We start from the raw sequence: 17,860 nt of genomic DNA, 5'->3' as shown, positions 1-17,860 counted from the left end.
TTCTTGAAGGAAATGATAATATTGATGTGCGTATATGACCCAGCATTTATTTATTTATTTATTTATTTATTTATTTATTTATTTATTTATTTATTTATTTATTTATTTATTTATTTATTTATTTAATTTATTATTTATTTATTTTCAAGAGTGAACTGTCCTACGCCCCTTCGTTCTTTTCAATACTTCTTCATTCTCTCCCGTATAGGACCATCTGTAAACTGTGAGCAGTAATCATTGATACTGACTCAGATGCTATATATAAAGAAGGCTGGGGTGCATAAACACATTGAAAATAACATGCAAACACGCTGGCTATTCCTTGTGCAGTTACCAAATGGTTTCCAACATATGTCATACAGTGTTGAAACAAACTACTATTTCGTTTACTTTTTATGAAATCCCAAAATGTTTTCGGATTCTTTTTTTTTTATTATTCGGTGTCTGTAATATATACAATTTATATGCCCTTACAATACGCATCTTAGATTGTTTTCTTAATTGTTTGTACATGTGAGAACTGTATTCACAATGCTTCAGGTACATCCTGTAAGTCTCCTTTGATTTCAACATTTTAATTATATCTAATATAACCAACAAGGGTACATTCTTTTCTTATTCACTGTTTTTTAAGGAACACATTTTGTGAAAATATTATTAAGGACTTTATAAAAATATCTTACTGCATTATTAGGGTCTTCACTCATTAGTAACTGATTCCAGTCATATTTGTGTAACGATGCATACAATTCACAAAAATCAGCCTTCAGGAAAAAGTAAATGGTGACAGGTAATATTTTGACTCGCTCAATATTAATAACCAGTTGAAAATATAAAGCAGGATGATTAGAATTTTCAGGCACAAGGGGGTAATCTCTTCTGAATACATTAATATTTCCTACATGGTTAGACAGGGCCGAGTCAAGTGTTTCACCATTGTAATTTTTACATTATTAAACAAACTCAGACTGAATAAACCCATAAAATTAGCCAGAGCAAGGTATTTTGGCCCACAGTTAAGTAAATTAAAGTTACTATCAATGATCAAAGGTAAGTACTGCAAAATAGTTATTGTAAGTTCCTAAATCAGAGTTTGGTGGGAAGTAAACAGTTACCAGGAGATATAACTTTCCACCTAAAATAAATTTAACATAGACACATTTCATGTTCTCTACATCAATTTCTACAAGAACAGATTTAAAAGTATTAGCAACAGCTATCAAGACACCTCCACCCTTCTTATGAATACGATCACGTCGAAAAACAGTCTATCTTGTATCAAATATTTCCCCATCATATACGCTCCTCGTCAACCATGACTCTGTCACCATGATCACGACACAATTACTAGCAAGGACACCTGTGTATATGTCGCTTATTTTGGTGTTCAACCCTCTAACATTCTGATACTAAAATGATAAGAATTTATCCCTTACAAACATCTAAATCATACCAAAATCTTAACATCATCTTTTTGTAATTGGCTTTACGTCGCACCGACACAGGTAGATCTTATGGCGACGGTGGGACAGGAAAGGGCTAGGACTGGGAAGGAAGCGGCAGTGGCCTTAATTAAGGTACAGACCCAGCATTTGCCTGGTGTGAAAGTGGGGAAACCACGGAAAACCATCTTCAGGGCTGTCGACAGTGGGATTCGAACCTACTATCTCTCGAATACTGGGTACTGCCCGCACTTAACCCGTTAGATGGGTGATGCGGCGAGATCCGCGGCTACAATTCGCTCGCTTGGCGGGGAACGCGGATATATCCGCCGATTCAAATTACATTTATTTTCTCAGTTGCCTGCCAGCAGAAGTTTATTTCCTCTCCAGCAGCGTATTCTGAATGAGTCTGCCCTCTGATGTGAATTTTTCAACTATGTTCTCACAATACCAATGTGTCATCCACGAGTTGCATCATAAAGAACGCAGCTTACGTCCGAGCAATTACGACCTAAGGCCTAATAGCTTCGCGCTGAAGCTTTAGCTCATCGCCTAACCGTCCCTTGATGTAATAATATTGCTGTAGAAGGGATTTTTAGTGATTATGATACTGAACAGACCTCTCTCTGATGACATCTTAGAACTGTGAAATGATTTATTATTCCCAGTCTTGTCTTCTCCTTCACGTCTGGAGTGTATGTTTACCGCGACTTACACAACACTTATTACCGTACGCATCCGTAATACAGGCACAATTTATGATTTCCGTCCAAACTGTAGAGATAAGTGTTCTGTTCGATCCGTTTTCTTGCATTTTTCCGCTAAAATGTCTAAAAGGAATTACCGGCACCCACCGTTGGCGGGAGACGATTTGCGGGTCATGATAAACGAAGTGTTGGGATTTTCTGGAGAGAAAAGTGATATTAATGAAGTAAGTTCTGCCGAAGGGGAATTCGTAAGTGACAGGATCATACCTGGAATAAGTACTGCAGGCTCGGATTTACAGGGTTCGGGCCCAGCTGATGCGAATGTTTAGCAGTCGCAAAAGAGACAGCACGAGTTCGATTTCAGTTCAAGTAGCGACTATGTCAGTGACAGTGGTGACGTTAATACTGATTACAGTTCAACCAGTGCAAGTTCTTCGTCAACTTATACTGAAAATGGACAAAAAGGTCCCGCTTTGATCCAAAATTCCATCGTGATGTAAAGGGAGAGATTTTACGGAAAACAAACAGAACAAATAAGGACGAAATAATGCTTCTTATCGCCATACTGTTGCCGCAGGGGTTTGTACAGAAACCTAAATTAGAACACCATATTTCTCGCATTCGCTTGTTCACTACGCTTATTTTCTATGAGCTGAAGACACAGAAGAGATTTTTTCACGCTGAACCATGTGGCCTAGACGGTTGAGGCGCTGGTCAGCTTTCTGACCGTAACTTGGCAGGTTCGATTCTTGCTCAGACCGGTGGTATTTGAAGTTGCTCAAATACGTCGGTCTTTTGTCAGTAGATTTACTGGCATGTAAATGAACTCTTGCGGGACTAAATTCCTGCACCTCACCGTCTCCGGAAACCCTAAAAGTAGATAGTGGGACGTAAAGCCAATCACATTATTATTATTATTATTATTATTATTATTATTATTATTATTATTATTATTATTATTATTATTATTATTATTATTATTATTATATAATTCGCTGGGGCCATCAAGGACCACGTTAAGTCTTGTTGCATTTGACACTGAACTTGGCCTTCTTTAGAGCCCAAATTTCCCTCATTCTTTGTGAGTGTGCCTGCTTACGCTCCTCTGTCCAAGGGGCACCGTGTCTTCTCTTCGGTTGCTCGTCTTGGTTTAACCCGTTCGTCAATATTTTCTTGCAGAAGAGATCTCTGTTAAGGGCGTCTTCAGCTGAGATATGAAGCATTTGCAGGTCTTCTTTGGTATTTCTAAACCAGAGAATTGTGGTTTTGGGGTTTGAATAAAAAAAGTGAAAGATTTCTTTAGTTAACTTTCTTCCGTCCATTCTTTTCAGATGACCGTAAAATCGTGCCCGTCTTTTTCTGATTGTGTCGGTAATTTTCTCTATTTTGCTGTAGACTTCCTTGTTGGATCTCTTTTGATGGATTCCATTTCTGTACTTTGATCCCAAGATTCCTCTCACAATTTTGCGTTCTCTTTTCTCCAGTTCTTCAAGGAGTCCTTTGTTGGCATTTAGAGACAGGGTTTCGGCTGCATATAGAACTACTGGCTTCATAACTGTTTCATAGTGACGTATCTTGGTGTTTTGGGAAAGGCATTTTTTGTTGTAGATTGTGCGGGATGTTTGGTAGGCTATTTCCAGTTTGCGTACTCGCTCCAGAAGTGCTTCTTTGTCCAGTCCATTTTTCATGATGATCTCACCCAGGTATTTGAATTTGTCTACTCGGGTGATGTCCCCGTATTTTGTATAGGGTTTTGGTGGAGCCTCTTTGATGTTAGTCATTACTTCTGTTTTCTCAAACGATATCTGCAAACCAGTTTGTTCGGCAATTTAAAGTTTCAACTTGAGCTCTAGCGGTTTCTATGTCGTTTGAGAGAACAGCAATATCATCGGCAAATGCTAAGCAGTCTGTTGCGATCCCCTTGGATTTGGTTCCTATTCTCAATGGACAGTAGTTGGTTTCCTGTAATCTCACCCGCCAGGTTCTGATGATCTTTTTAAGAACACAGTTGAAGAGTATCGGGGATAGCCCATCACCTTGTCGGACTCCTGTTTTGATGTCAAAGGAATGCGAGAGACATCCGTGGAACTTCGCCTTGGATTTTGTATCGGTCAGGGTGTCTCTAATTAATGCCAGCAGTTTCATATCAACTCCAAATTCATTTAAGATGTTTAGCAGGACTTCCCGGTCAACGGAGTCGTACGCTTTCTTAAAGTCCACAAAGACAGACACATACTGCTTGGAACTTAGTGTACAATATCTGATGATCGTTTTGAGATTTTGGATCTGTTCAGCTGTTGAGCGACCTTTTCTGAACCCTCCTTGGTATTCACCTATTTGATGTTCGACTTGTGCTTCCAAACGCTCCAGGATGGCAAGTGATAGAATTTTGTAAGTCACGGGTAGCAAAGATATTCCTCTGTATTTGTTGATGTTCTTCATGCTGCCTTTTTTGTGTAGTGGATGGATCAAAGCTATTTTCCAATCTTCGGGTAGGGTCTCCTTGTTCCAAATTTCTTTTATTTGCTTTTGCAAGATATCAAGTGATTCATCTGGGGCATATTTCCATAGTTCTGCTACTACTGAGCCTTCACCCGGCGCTTTGTTATTTTTGAGACGTGCAATGTGGCGCTTGATTTCATCTCTGTCGGGTGGTCTGGAATCTGGGTACCCGAGTAAGGGTTCCTTGGTCTCAATGGCGAGTAGTATAATTGGACAGTTCGGCCGCCTCCTCCCGCGGGAAATTTGAATTCTGGCGAGAAATTTGAATTTTTGGCGGGAAATTTGAATTTTGGTGGGAGATTTGAATTTGTAAGCAAAGCCACGTGCTTTTTTTGACAGCTGTCATCGACAACAACGCATCGCTAACCTCACTGCTGCCATCTTGACGGGCCTAAACCTCAGTGGTACCAACTTAACCTAACTAGAGCGAGGTAAACAAAGCCACGAGTTTTTTGACAGCCACGTGCTTTTTGACAGACAACAACGCATCGCTAACCTCAGTACTGCCATCTTGACGGGCCTAAACCTCAGTGGTACCAACTTAACCTAACTAGAGCGAGATAAACAAAGCCACGTGTTTTTTGACAGCCACCTGCTTTTTGACAGACAACAACGCATCGCTAACCTCAGTACTGCCATCTTGACGGGCCTAAACCTCAGTGGTACCAACTTAACCTAACTAGCGCGAGATAAACAAAGCCACGTGTTTTTTGACAGCCACGTGCATTTTGACAGACAACAACGCATCGCTAACCTCAGTAGTGCCATCTTGACGGGCTTAAACCTCAGTGGTACCAACTTAACCTAACTAGCGCGAGATAAACAAAGCCACGTGCTTTTTGACAGACACGTGCTTTTTTGACAGCTGTCATCCGCCATCTTTAAATTACAGAGCACCGTGCTGCCCTCTTTATCGCAGTAGCTGCAAATTCGTCACCTGTCATCGGCAGTGCTGCCATCTTGGCGGGCCTAAACCTTAGTGCTACCAACTTAACCTCACTAGCGCGAGATAAACAAAACCACGTGCAGCTGTCATCCGCCATCTTTAAACTACAGAGCACCGTGCTGCCCTCTTTATCGCAGTAGCTGTAAATTCGCCACCTGTCATCCGCAGTGCTGCCATCTTGGCGGACCTAAACCTTAGTGCTACCAACTTAACCTCACTAGCGCGAGATAAACAAATCCACACGCAGCTGTCATCCGCCATCTTTAATCTATAGAACACAGTGCTGCCCTCTTTAGCTACTTACCTTTGAAATGTGGTGGCGGATAATTTGAAAAATGCTTTTTGACAGCAGCCATCTTTGAGCACCGTGCTGCCCTCTTTAGCTAGATACCTGTGGTGGCAGACAATTCTACGTGACAGCAGCCATCTTTGAGCACATTGCTGCCCTCCTCGTGGTGGCGGGAAATTCCACGTGCTCTTGTTTGGAAACAAACTCTCGCGCTTTTTTCTGACAGCTGTCATCCGCCATCTTGCGTCACAAACCTCAGTGCTGCACTTGAAATGTGGTGGCGGCAATTTGAAAAATTCTATGTGCTCTTGTTTGGAAACAAAGCCACGTGCTTTTTGGACAGTTGTCATCCGCCATCTTTAATCAATAGAGCACTGTGCTGCTATCATGCGGGCAATTACGTCAGCTGTCATCCGCCATCTTTAATCCACAGAGCACCGTGCTGCCCTCTTTATGACATGTAGCAGCGGGCAATTTGAAAAGTTCTGTTAGCTGTCATTCGCCATCTTTAATCAAGAGAGCACCGTGCTGCCATCTTTAGCTAGATACCTTTGAAATGTGGTGGCGGCAAATTGAGAAATTCCACGTGCGCTTGTTTAGTAAACAAACTCACGCGCTTTTTGTCAGCTGTCATCCGCCATCTTACATCGCAAACCTCAGTGCTACACTCTTTAGGTACATACCTTTGAAATATGGTTGCGGATAATTTAAAAAGAAAAATTCTACGGCAGCCATCTCTCGACGCTAATTGCACAAGATGGTGGCTATACATGACTCCTTAAGGGTGCTTACGCAAGATGGCCGCTATACATAGGTTCTTATGAGACTCCCTTGGGATGGTTGCGCAAGATGGCGGTTGCTCTTATGAGGTGGCTTAAGGGTCCTTGCACAAGATGACTAGAGACGCCCTAAGGATGCTTGCGCAAGATGGCGGACGCAAGATGGCGGCTATACACGCCTCCTTATGAGACACCTTAAGGGTGCTTGCCCAAGATGGCTGCTGCTCTTATGAAGAAAGCTAGCTTAGAGGCTAACGTGTCATGCTAGTTCGATTCATTAAATTTGTGGGCTTAAATACAAAATGTTAAATATCTCGAAAACGGTGCATCGTAGAGCAAAACGGACAAAAAATTTTCTGCCCAATACCTCGGTTCGCAGTACGAGGAACAAGAAAAACATAGTCTAATGATGAGATCAACGGTTCGGTTCCTACTTAGGCCCTTTGGCATTTGCTCTGTTTTAGTTTGTATTGAAGCAAGTCTACGTAACATGATCAGGTCTAGCTATGGTAGATAGTATAACGTGCCGTGCAGGTTCGATTCATTAAATTTGGGGCTTAAATGCAAAATGTTAAATATCTCGAAAACGGTGCATCGTAGAGCAAAACGGATAAAATTTTTCCACCTGATACCTAGGTTTGCAGTATCAGGAACATGATAGCATAAGAAAAACATAGTCTAATGATGAGATCGGCGGTTCGATCCCTACTTAGGCCCTTTGGCATTGGCAGCTATCTAATTCTACAAGATGGCGGCTATACATAGCTTCTTATGAGGCAGCTTAAGAGCGCTTGCACAAGATGGCAGCTGATCTTATGAGACGCCCTAAGGGTGCTTGCGCAAGGTAGCAGCGACAAGACGGCGACCATACACAGCTCCTTATGATACGGCCTAGAGGTGCTCACACAAGATGGTGGCTGCTCTGATGAAGAAAGCTAGCTTTGCAACGTGCAGGTATCTTTACAGCACTAAACCTCATACCTTTGAATGTGGTTGCGGGTAATTTGAAAAATTCTACGTGCTTTTTCTTAACAGCAGCTATCTTTAAACAATAGCGGCTATACATAAACTGTTAAGGCCTCCTCTTATGTCAAGGCATAGCTCTATCGAACAAGTTTAAACCTGCATCGGGATAGCTAGAGTAAGCATGTGCTGCAGTGATGACGTCATTATGCATGCTTAGACTTGCAAATCACTAAGGAAACATAACAAGACTAGAATCGAACACTGCACTCTATACCGTTAACTTTATCATGTGATCGGAACATTGATTGAAGTGTTTAGAACACTAAATAAGTGATCAAGACTAAAATAGAACACTGTACTCGATACAACATGTGTTTAGAACATGTCAGGGGATACCTTTGTTCTAAGAAGATTAGATTACCGCACATTCCTTGTAGGGCTAATAGGCTAAAGGGCTAATGGGCAAAAGGGCTAATGAGCTAATGGGCAAAAAGGGCTAAACGGCTAAAGGGCTAATGGGCTAAAGGGCTAAAGGGCTAGGGTGCCTCTCCTCTCTTTATCCGGGCTTGAGACCGGCTCTACAACTAGAGGCGGAGTTAACACCCTAAGGAAGGGAGAATGTTGGGAAATAATCTATACGAATATAGCTACTCGATCGACTATATACTACAGATGGATGACTTAGGTGAGGGTAAGCGCTTACTTAATAATACGTACACGACGTAATTCATGCTCTATTTCAAAAATATCTTCTTTGTACTGTGTGTAACCAGCATCATGATAGGCTCTTAGCAGCTGTAAACGTTTTACCAGTACGTTGGGGTCTTTACAGTAGCTTATATCTACATAGGGTAACAGAGGCTCGTTGTGAACTTTGAGTCTATATGCAGACAGTTGATGTGTAGGGACTTGTTTTGATGTAATACGTGCTTCAGCAGTAGCGTTTCTAGGTACAAACTTAACTTGTTTAGATAGCGATGAAGCGTTGAAATTTCCTTCTTCCTTACCTTGCATCTCTTCTTGAGATGTTTGCACTGCGACAGAACGTGTAGTAGGCTTAGGAAATGAAGTAAAATCATCAAGCTGTAATGGCAATGAAACATTAAGATTTTCTTCTTCTTCTACCTTCCCTTTACTACTGTTTTGATCAACATCATTATCCTTATTATCATAATCATGATCTCGCCTCTCTTTATCTTGAAGTTTGTGCTTAGTAACAGAACTTGCAGCAGGCCTAGATAACAAGGGAGAATTAAAAATCTCTCGCAGAGGTGTACTTTATAAACAAAAATCAGTGTTCGCTGGAATATGGTTGAGCTCTTTGTATTTTGTTCCCGATGAAGCTACATTACACGTGGCTTCATGACGTTGAGCGTTGTATGCGTTCTTGAACTCTCTTCTACAATGTTTGCATTGAAAAATTGTCCTACATGATATCTCATAACGTCTCCTGTGATAGCTTCGGGAAAATGCTTTTCCACACTCTTCGCGAATATACCTAGAAATAGGTTTTTCCATGACGGACTTTTATCTTCTGCTAACAGATTCTTCTTTGAATCTACTTGACATTTGTTACTCTCTACTTCGATGATGCGAACAGCTTAGCGATTAACAGTAAACTAACACAAAAGCGTATAACCAAGGTAGCAACAGTAAGGCTGAAGCCCATCAAGATGGCAAGACTGAGGTTAGCGACGTTCTGTTGTTGGATTTTAAATTCCGCGCTATAACATGCATAAGGTGGCAGCCTTGAGGTTTACCGCCGTAAAGATGGCAGCAGTGAGGTTAGCGACGCTCTATTGTCCTTCAATGTGAGGTTAGGGTCCGTCAAGAAGACAGCTGTCAAAAAAGCACGTGGCTTGGTTTACTAAACAAGAGCACGTGGCTGTGACGTCACGGTCACTTAGTATGCTGCTTCAGCGTGCAAAGTTCAATGTCTACACCTACGTAGTTAACACTCTGCTATGTTCACAAGATTTTTACACATAACTATTCTTTATGTTTTAAGTTCGTGCACATAGGTTATGTTAAGATAGCAGCACACGTACAAGCGATGGTCGCACGCTCGCGTAGAAGTTGTTTAGTACGATAATTGATGTATGCATTATCAAAAGGTGATACGTACACGCTTTTAAACCTTGCTATTCTTACTGCTACTATGTTCGCAAGATTTTTAAACATCGCTATTCTTTGTGCTTTAAGTTCGTGCGCATAGGTCATGCTAAGGTAGCAGCGCAAACACATGTGAACGTTGTACATTCTAGCGGGATATGTTAATATAGTTGATACATGCAAAATCGATAGGTGTTGTGTACACGCTTTGAAACTTAACTATTCTTCGTGCTTTAAATCCATGCACATAGGTTATGCTAAGATAGCAGTACACTCTAGCGGGAGAAGTTTAGTACTCTAGTTGATGCATATACAATCGATAGGCAATGCGTACACGCTTTTAAAACATTGCTATTCTTACTGCTGCTGCTATGTTCACAAGATTTTTATACATCGCTATTCTTTATGCTTTACGTTCATGCGTATAAGTTATACTAAGTTAGCAGGATACTTATAAGGTTGTCGCACGCTCTAGTGGAAGAAGTTTAATACGAAAGTCGATACATGTAAAATCGATAGGTGATGTGTACACGCTTTGAACTTGGGTATTCTTTGTGCTTTAAGTTCGTGCACATAGGTTATGTTAGGATTGCAGCACACACAAACGATGATTGCACGCTGTTGTAGAAGAAGTTTAGTACGATAGTCGATGCATACATCATCGATAGGTGATGTGTACACGCTTTGAAACATAGCTCTTCCTTGTGCTTTAAGTTCGTGCACATGGGTTAGGGATACACAAAAGCGATTGCTACATGCTCTAGCGGAAGAAGCCTAGTACGATAGTCGACGCATGCATCATCGATACGTGATGTGTACACGCTATTCCTTATGCTTTAAATTCACGCACATAGGTAGCAGCACACAATTGCGATCGTTGTACACTCTAGCGGGAGAAGTTTATTACGATAGTCGATGTATGCAAAATCGATAGGTGATGTGTACGCGCTTTGGAATATAGCTATTCTTTGTGCTTTAGCTTTATACACATACGTTAGCAATACACATATGCGATCGTTGTACACTCTGGCAGTAAAAATAGTCGATGCATGCAAAATCAATAGGTGATGTGTACACGCTGTTAAACATCGTTATTTGTTGTGCTTTAAGTTCGCCGGTATAGGTTATGCTAAGATAGCAGTACAATCTAGCGGAAGAAGTTCAGGGTGATGTGTACACGCTTTGAAACATAGTTATTCTTTGCATTTTAAGTTCATGCTCATAGGGTATGCTAAGATAGCAGCATAATCTAGCGGAAGAAGTTTTAGTACGAGAGTCGATGCATGCGAAATCGATAGGTGATTTGTACACGCTTTGAAACATGGCTATTCTTTGCACTTTAAATTTATGGGTACAGGTTATGCTAAGATAGCAGCACAATCTAGCGGAAGAAGTTTAGTACGAGATTCGATGCATGCAAAATCAATAAGTAATATGTACACGCTTTGAAACATGGCTATTCTTTGTACTTTAAGTTCATGCGTATAAGTTATGCTAAGATAGCAGCAGAATCTAGTGGATGAAGTTTAGTGCGATATTTGATGCATGTGAAATCGATAGGTAATGTGTACACGCTTTGAAACATGGCTATTCTTTGCACTGTAAGTTCATGTGTATAAAATTATGCAAAGATAGCAGCACAATCTAAAGGTAGAAGTTTAGTACGAGAATCGATGCATGCAAAATCGATAGGTAATGTGTACATGCTTTGAAACATGGCTATTCTTTGTACTTAAGGTCATGCGTATAGGTTATGCTAAGATAGCAACACGATCTAGCGGAAGAAGTTTAGTACGAGGGTCGATGCATGTAAAATCGGTAGGTGATGTGTACACGCTTTGAAACATGGCTATTCTTTGTACTGTAAGTTCATACGTATAGGTTATGCTAAGATAGCAGCACGATCTAGCGGAAGAAGTTTAGTACGAGAGTCGATGCATGTAAAATCGATAGGTGATGTGTACACGCTTTGAAACATGGCTATTCATACTGCTGCCCTGTTCCCAAGATTCTTAAACATAGCTAATCCTAATGCTGCTCTTAACGACGTAGAGCTAAGGATTGATTATATGACAGTGACGTCACTGCCACGTGCTCTTGTTTAGTAAACCAAGCCACGTGCTTTTTTGACAGCTGTCTTCTTGACGGACCCTAACCTCACATTGAAGGACAATAGAGCGTCGCTAACCTCACTGCTGCCATCTTTACGGCGGTAAACCTCAAGGCTGCCACCTTATGCATGTTATAGCGCGGAATTTAAAATCCAACAACAGAACGTCGCTAACCTCAATCTTGCCATCTTGATGGGCTTCAACCTTACTGTTGCTACCTTGGTTATACGCTTTTGTGTTAGTTTACTGTTAATCGCTAAGCTGTTCGCATCATCGAAGTAGAGAGTAACAAATGTCAAGTAGATTCAAAGAAGAATCTGTTAGCAGAAGATAAAAGTCCGTCATGGAAAAACCTATTTCTAGGTATATTCGCGAAGAGTGTGGAAAAGCATTTTCCCGAAGCTATCACAGGAGACGTTATGAGATATCATGTAGGACAGTTTTTCAGTGCAAACATTGTAGAAGAGAGTTCAAGAACGCATACAACGCTCAACGTCATGAAGCCGCGTGCAATGTAGCTTCATCGGGAACAAAATACAAAGAGCTCAACCATATTCCAGCGAACACTGATTTATGTTTAAAAAGTACACCTCTGCGAGAGATTTTTAATTCTCCCTTGTTGTCTAGACCTGCTGCAAGTTCTGTTACTAAGCACAAACTTCAAGATAAAGAGAGGCAAGATCATGATTATGATAATAAGGATAATGATGTTGATCAAAACAGTAGTAAAGGGAAGGTAGAAGAAGAAGAAAATCTTAATGTTTCATTGCCATTACAGCTTGATGATTTTACTTCATTTCCTAAGCCTACTACACGTTCTGTCGCAATGCAAACATCTCAAGAAGAGATGCAAGGTAAAGAAGAAGGAAATTTCAACGCTTCATCGCTATCGAAACAAGTTAAGTTTGTACCTAGAAACGCTACTGCTGAAGCACGTATTACATCAAAACAAGTCCCTACACATCAACTGTCTGCATATAGACTCAAAGTTCACAACGAGCCTCTGTTACCCTATGTAGATATAAGCTACTGTAAAGACCCCAACGTACTGGTAAAACGTTTACAGCTGCTAAGAGCCTATCATGATGCTGGTTACACACAGTACAAAGAAGATATTTTTGAAATAGAGCATGAATTACGTCGTGTACGTATTATTAAGTAAGCGCTTACCCTCACCTAAGTCATCCATCTGTAGTATATAGTCGATCGAGTAGCTATATTCGTATAGATTATTTCCCAACATTCTCCCTTCCTTAGGGTGTTAACTCCGCCTCTAGTTGTAGAGCCGGTCTCAAGCCCGGATAAAGAGAGGAGAGGCACCCTGGCCCTTTAGCCCTTTAGCCCATTACTCTTTAGCCCTTTAGCCCTTTTTGCCCATTAGCCCATTAGCCCTTTTGCCCATTAGCCCTTTAGCCTATTAGCCCTACAAGGAATGTGCGGTAATCTAATCTTCTTAGAACAAAGGTATCCCCTGACATGTTCTAAACACATGTTGTATCGAGTACAGTGTTCTATTTTAGTCTTGATCACTTATTTAGTGTTCTAAACACTTCAATCAATGTTCCGATCACATGATAAAGTTAACGGTATAGAGTGCAGTGTTCGATTCTAGTCTTGTTATGTTTCCTTAGTGATTTGCAAGTCTAAGCATGCATAATGACGTCATCACTGCAGCACATGCTTACTCTAGCTATCCCGATGCAGGTTTAAACTTGTTCGATAGAGCTATGCCTTGACATAAGAGGAGGCCTTAACAGTTTATGTATAGCCGCTATTGTTTAAAGATAGCTGCTGTTAAGAAAAAGCACGTAGAATTTTTCAAATTACCCGCAACCACATTCAAAGGTATGAGGTTTAGTGCTGTAAAGATACCTGCACGTTGCAAAGCTAGCTTTCTTCATCAGAGCAGCCACCATCTTGTGTGAGCACCTCTAGGCCGTATCATAAGGAGCTGTGTATGGTCGCCGTCTTGTCGCTGCTACCTTGCGCAAGCACCCTTAGGGCGTCTCATAAGATCAGCTGCCATCTTGTGCAAGCGCTCTTAAGCTGCCTCATAAGAAGCTATGTATAGCCGCCATCTTGTAGAATTAGATAGCTGCCAATGCCAAAGGGCCTAAGTAGGGATCGAACCGCCGATCTCATCATTAGACTATGTTTTTCTTATGCTATCATGTTCCTGATACTGCAAACCTAGGTATCAGGTGGAAAAATTTTATCCGTTTTGCTCTACGATGCACCGTTTCCGAGATATTTAACATTTTGCATTTAAGCCCCAAATTTAATGAATCGAACCTGCACGGCACGTTATACTATCTACCATAGCTAGACCTGATCATGTTACGAAGACTTGCTTCAATACAAACTAAAACAGAGCGAATGCCAAAGGGCCTAAGTAGGAACCGAACCGTTGATCTCATCATTAGACTATGTTTTTCTTGTTCCTCGTACTGCGAACCGAGGTATTGGGCAGAAAATTTTTTGTCCGTTTTGCTCTACGATGCACCGTTTTCGAGATATTTAACATTTTGTATTTAAGCCCACAAATTTAATGAATCGAACTAGCATGACACGTTAGCCTCTAAGCTAGCTTTCTTCATAAGAGCAGCAGCCATCTTGGGCAAGCACCCTTAAGGTGTCTCATAAGGAGGCGTGTATAGCCGCCATCTTGCGTCCGCCATCTTGCGCAAGCATCCTTAGGGCGTCTCTAGTCATCTTGTGCAAGGACCCTTAAGCCACCTCATAAGAGCAACCGCCATCTTGCGCAACCATCCCAAGGGAGTCTCATAAGAACCTATGTATAGCGGCCATCTTGCGTAAGCACCCTTAAGGAGTCATGTATAGCCACCATCTTGTGCAATTAGCGTCGAGAGATGGCTGCCGTAGAATTTTTCTTTTTAAATTATCCGCAACCATATTTCAAATGTATGTACCTAAAGAGTGTAGCACTGAGGTTTGCGATGTAAGATGGCGGATGACAGCTGACAAAAAGCGCGTGAGTTTGTTTACTAAACAAGCGCACGTGGAATTTCTCAATTTGCCGCCACCACATTTCAAAGGTATCTAGCTAAAGATGGCAGCACGGTGCTCTCTTGATTAAAGATGGCGAATGACAGCTAACAGAACTTTTCAAATTGCCCGCTGCTACATGTCATAAAGAGGGCAGCACGGTGCTCTGTGGATTAAAGATGGCGGATGACAGCTGACGTAATTGCCCGCATGATAGCAGCACAGTGCTCTATTGATTAAAGATGGCGGATGACAACTGTCCAAAAAGCACGTGGCTTTGTTTCCAAACAAGAGCACATAGAATTTTTCAAATTGCCGCCACCACATTTCAAGTGCAGCACTGAGGTTTGTGACGCAAGATGGCGGATGACAGCTGTCAGAAAAAAGCGCGAGAGTTTGTTTCCAAACAAGAGCACGTGGAATTTCCCGCCACCACGAGGAGGGCAGCACTGTGCTCAAAGATGGCTGCTGTCACGTAGAATTGTCTGCCACCACAGGTATCTAGCTAAAGAGGGCAGCACGGTGCTCAAAGATGGCTGCTGTCAAAAAGCATTTTTCAAATTATCCGCCACCACATTTCAAAGGTAAGTAGCTTAAGAGGGCAGCACTGTGTTCTATAGATTAAAGATGGCGGATGACAGCTGCACGTGGATTTGTTTATCTCGCGCTAGTGAGGTTAAGTTGGTAGCACTAAGGTTTAAGTCCGCCAAGATGGCAGCACTGCGGATGACAGGTGGCGAATTTACAGCTACTGCGATAAAGAGGGCAGCACGGTGCTCTGTAGTTTAAAGATGGCGGATGACAGCTGCACGTGGATTTGTTTATCTCGCGCTAGTGAGGTTAAGTTGGTAGCACTAAGGTTTAGGCCCGCCAAGATGGCAGCACTGCCGATGACAGGTGACGAATTTGCAGCTACTGCGATAAAGAGGGCAGCACGGTGCTCTGTAATTTAAAGATGGCGGATGACAGCTGTCAAAAAAGCACGTGTCTGTCAAAAAGCACGTGGCTTTGTTTATCTCGCGCTAGTTAGGTTAAGTTGGTACCACTGAGGTTTAAGCCCGTCAAGATGGCACTACTGAGGTTAGCGATGCGTTGTTGTCTGTCAAAAAGCACGTGGCTGTCAAAAAACACGTGGCTTTGTTTATCTCGCGCTAGTTAGGTTAAGTTGGTACCACTGAGGTTTAGGCCTGTCAAGATGGCAGTACTGAGGTTAGCGATGCGTTGTTGTCTGTCAAAAAGCACGTGGCTGTCAAAACACACGTGGCTTTGTTTACCTCGCGCTAGTTATGTTATGTTGGTACCACTGAGGTTTAGGCCCGTCAAGATGGCAGCAGTGAGGTTAGCGATGCGTTGTTGTCGATGACAGCTGTCAAGAAAGCACGTGGCTTTGTTTACACATTCAAATCTCCCGCCAAAAATTCAAATTTCCCGCCAGAATTCAAATTTCCCGCGGGAGGAGGCGGCCGAACTGTCCAATTATATTACTATGGCGCTTTGCGGTTTAGAGCAATTAAGTAGATTCTTGAAGTAATCTGCCAGAATGCTGCAATTTTCTTCATTTGACGTCGCCAGTGTGCCGCCCTTTCGCTCAAAGCATAGAGATGGTGGTTTATAGCCAGTGAGTTTGCGTTTGAAGGCTCTGTAGTACTCTCTGCTTTCATTCTTCCTAAAGTTTTCTTCTATCTTTTCAATGAGAGATTTTTCGTATTTACGTTTCTCAGTTCTGAACACCCTAGCTGCTTGGGCACGTTGGGTTTTGTAGGTTTCCCAATCATTTTCTGATTTCGTAGAGTGGTACTGTTTCCATGCATTGAGTCTTTCTTGGAGGACTGATTCGCAGGTACCATTCCACCAGGCATGCTTTTTGCTTCTCTTGATTTCTGCAACGTCTTTGGCGGCCTCAACAAGGAGACTTTTGGCGTTGTTAAAGTCACAGTCATTTGTTCTAGCCTTCTCCTGGAACTCCTCGACCCTTTGCCGAAGTTTATCATTGTCGAAGCGTGTGATCTGTTTGGTTGTCTTCCTTGTGTTTGCGGGAATTGGTTTGAATTTGATAAGAGACATATAATGATCTGAGGCCACATTGATGCCTTTCTTTACCTTCACATTCATAATCTCAGGGCTGTTTCTCCTGGAGATTGCAACGTGATCAATTTGGAACTCTCCGAGAGCTTGGACGGGAGAACGCCAAGTCATTTTCTTTTATAATTATATTTTCCTCCACAGATTTTTACATACGTCTCACAATGAGGTGAATAATGGACAAATTCCTCCCAATATATACAAAATAAATCCAGTATCTGACCACCTGTTAGCAACATTTTCGGAAGATTATACCTAGGGTAGAAAGTTTACATACCAAGAAAACGATCGCGTTTCGGAATGGAATCATATAAATTATGCGACGCCGAGACAGGTTATATAACATGATCTGCTTCCGTGGGTATCATAATAAATAGCTGTAAAATACGTAACACTGCGAAGATTGTAAATACTGCAAAATTACCTGTATTGTAGTGTAATATAGTCAGTGTTATGTCATGAGTTGTAGGTAGGCTATATAAACTTGATCCCTCGAAAGCGCTACCAACATAACAGAAAAATTCGTGAGTGTTATAATTTATTGTGTTGCAAATATTTTAAGTACACGTGAACTTTTAAATCTACAATTCACATGTACAGAATATTTATTTCCAGGCAGAGATTGTTAGTAAACTACCTAAAATATTCAGGCAAAAGTTACTGTATAAACAAGAACTTGAGCTTTGCTATTAGGACGAAGTAACCTCTGTATCACAGTGTGAAAGCACTTAGTACGTTCTTTCACAAAGCATTGAAAAATTAAAATAATAGAATTTTCCAACTGTTAAAGATATTACGTTCAAATAAATATTCCTCTTTGTGTCCTTCAGTAGTTAATTATAGTCTATGATAGTTTTTAATAAAGTAATTACATATTTTCTTCAACCCCACCTGGGCGTGAGCCGGTATATACAGTTC

The 17,860-nt window shown here is 41.5% G+C and overlaps 1 protein-coding gene across 1 annotated transcript in view; it reads left to right on the top strand.

Annotated features, from left to right (window-relative positions):
* The window catches only part of LOC136866853 (dynein axonemal heavy chain 1), a 1,878,455-nt gene that overhangs the window by 660,738 nt on the left and 1,199,857 nt on the right, over positions 1 to 17,860 (top strand). The gene's annotated exons all lie outside the window — the stretch shown is intronic.

This window comes from Anabrus simplex, chromosome 3 (assembly GCF_040414725.1).
Source record: "Anabrus simplex isolate iqAnaSimp1 chromosome 3, ASM4041472v1, whole genome shotgun sequence".
Taxonomy (NCBI): Eukaryota; Metazoa; Arthropoda; class Insecta; order Orthoptera; family Tettigoniidae; genus Anabrus; species Anabrus simplex.
This window is presented reverse-complemented; position numbering and strand designations above follow the sequence as displayed.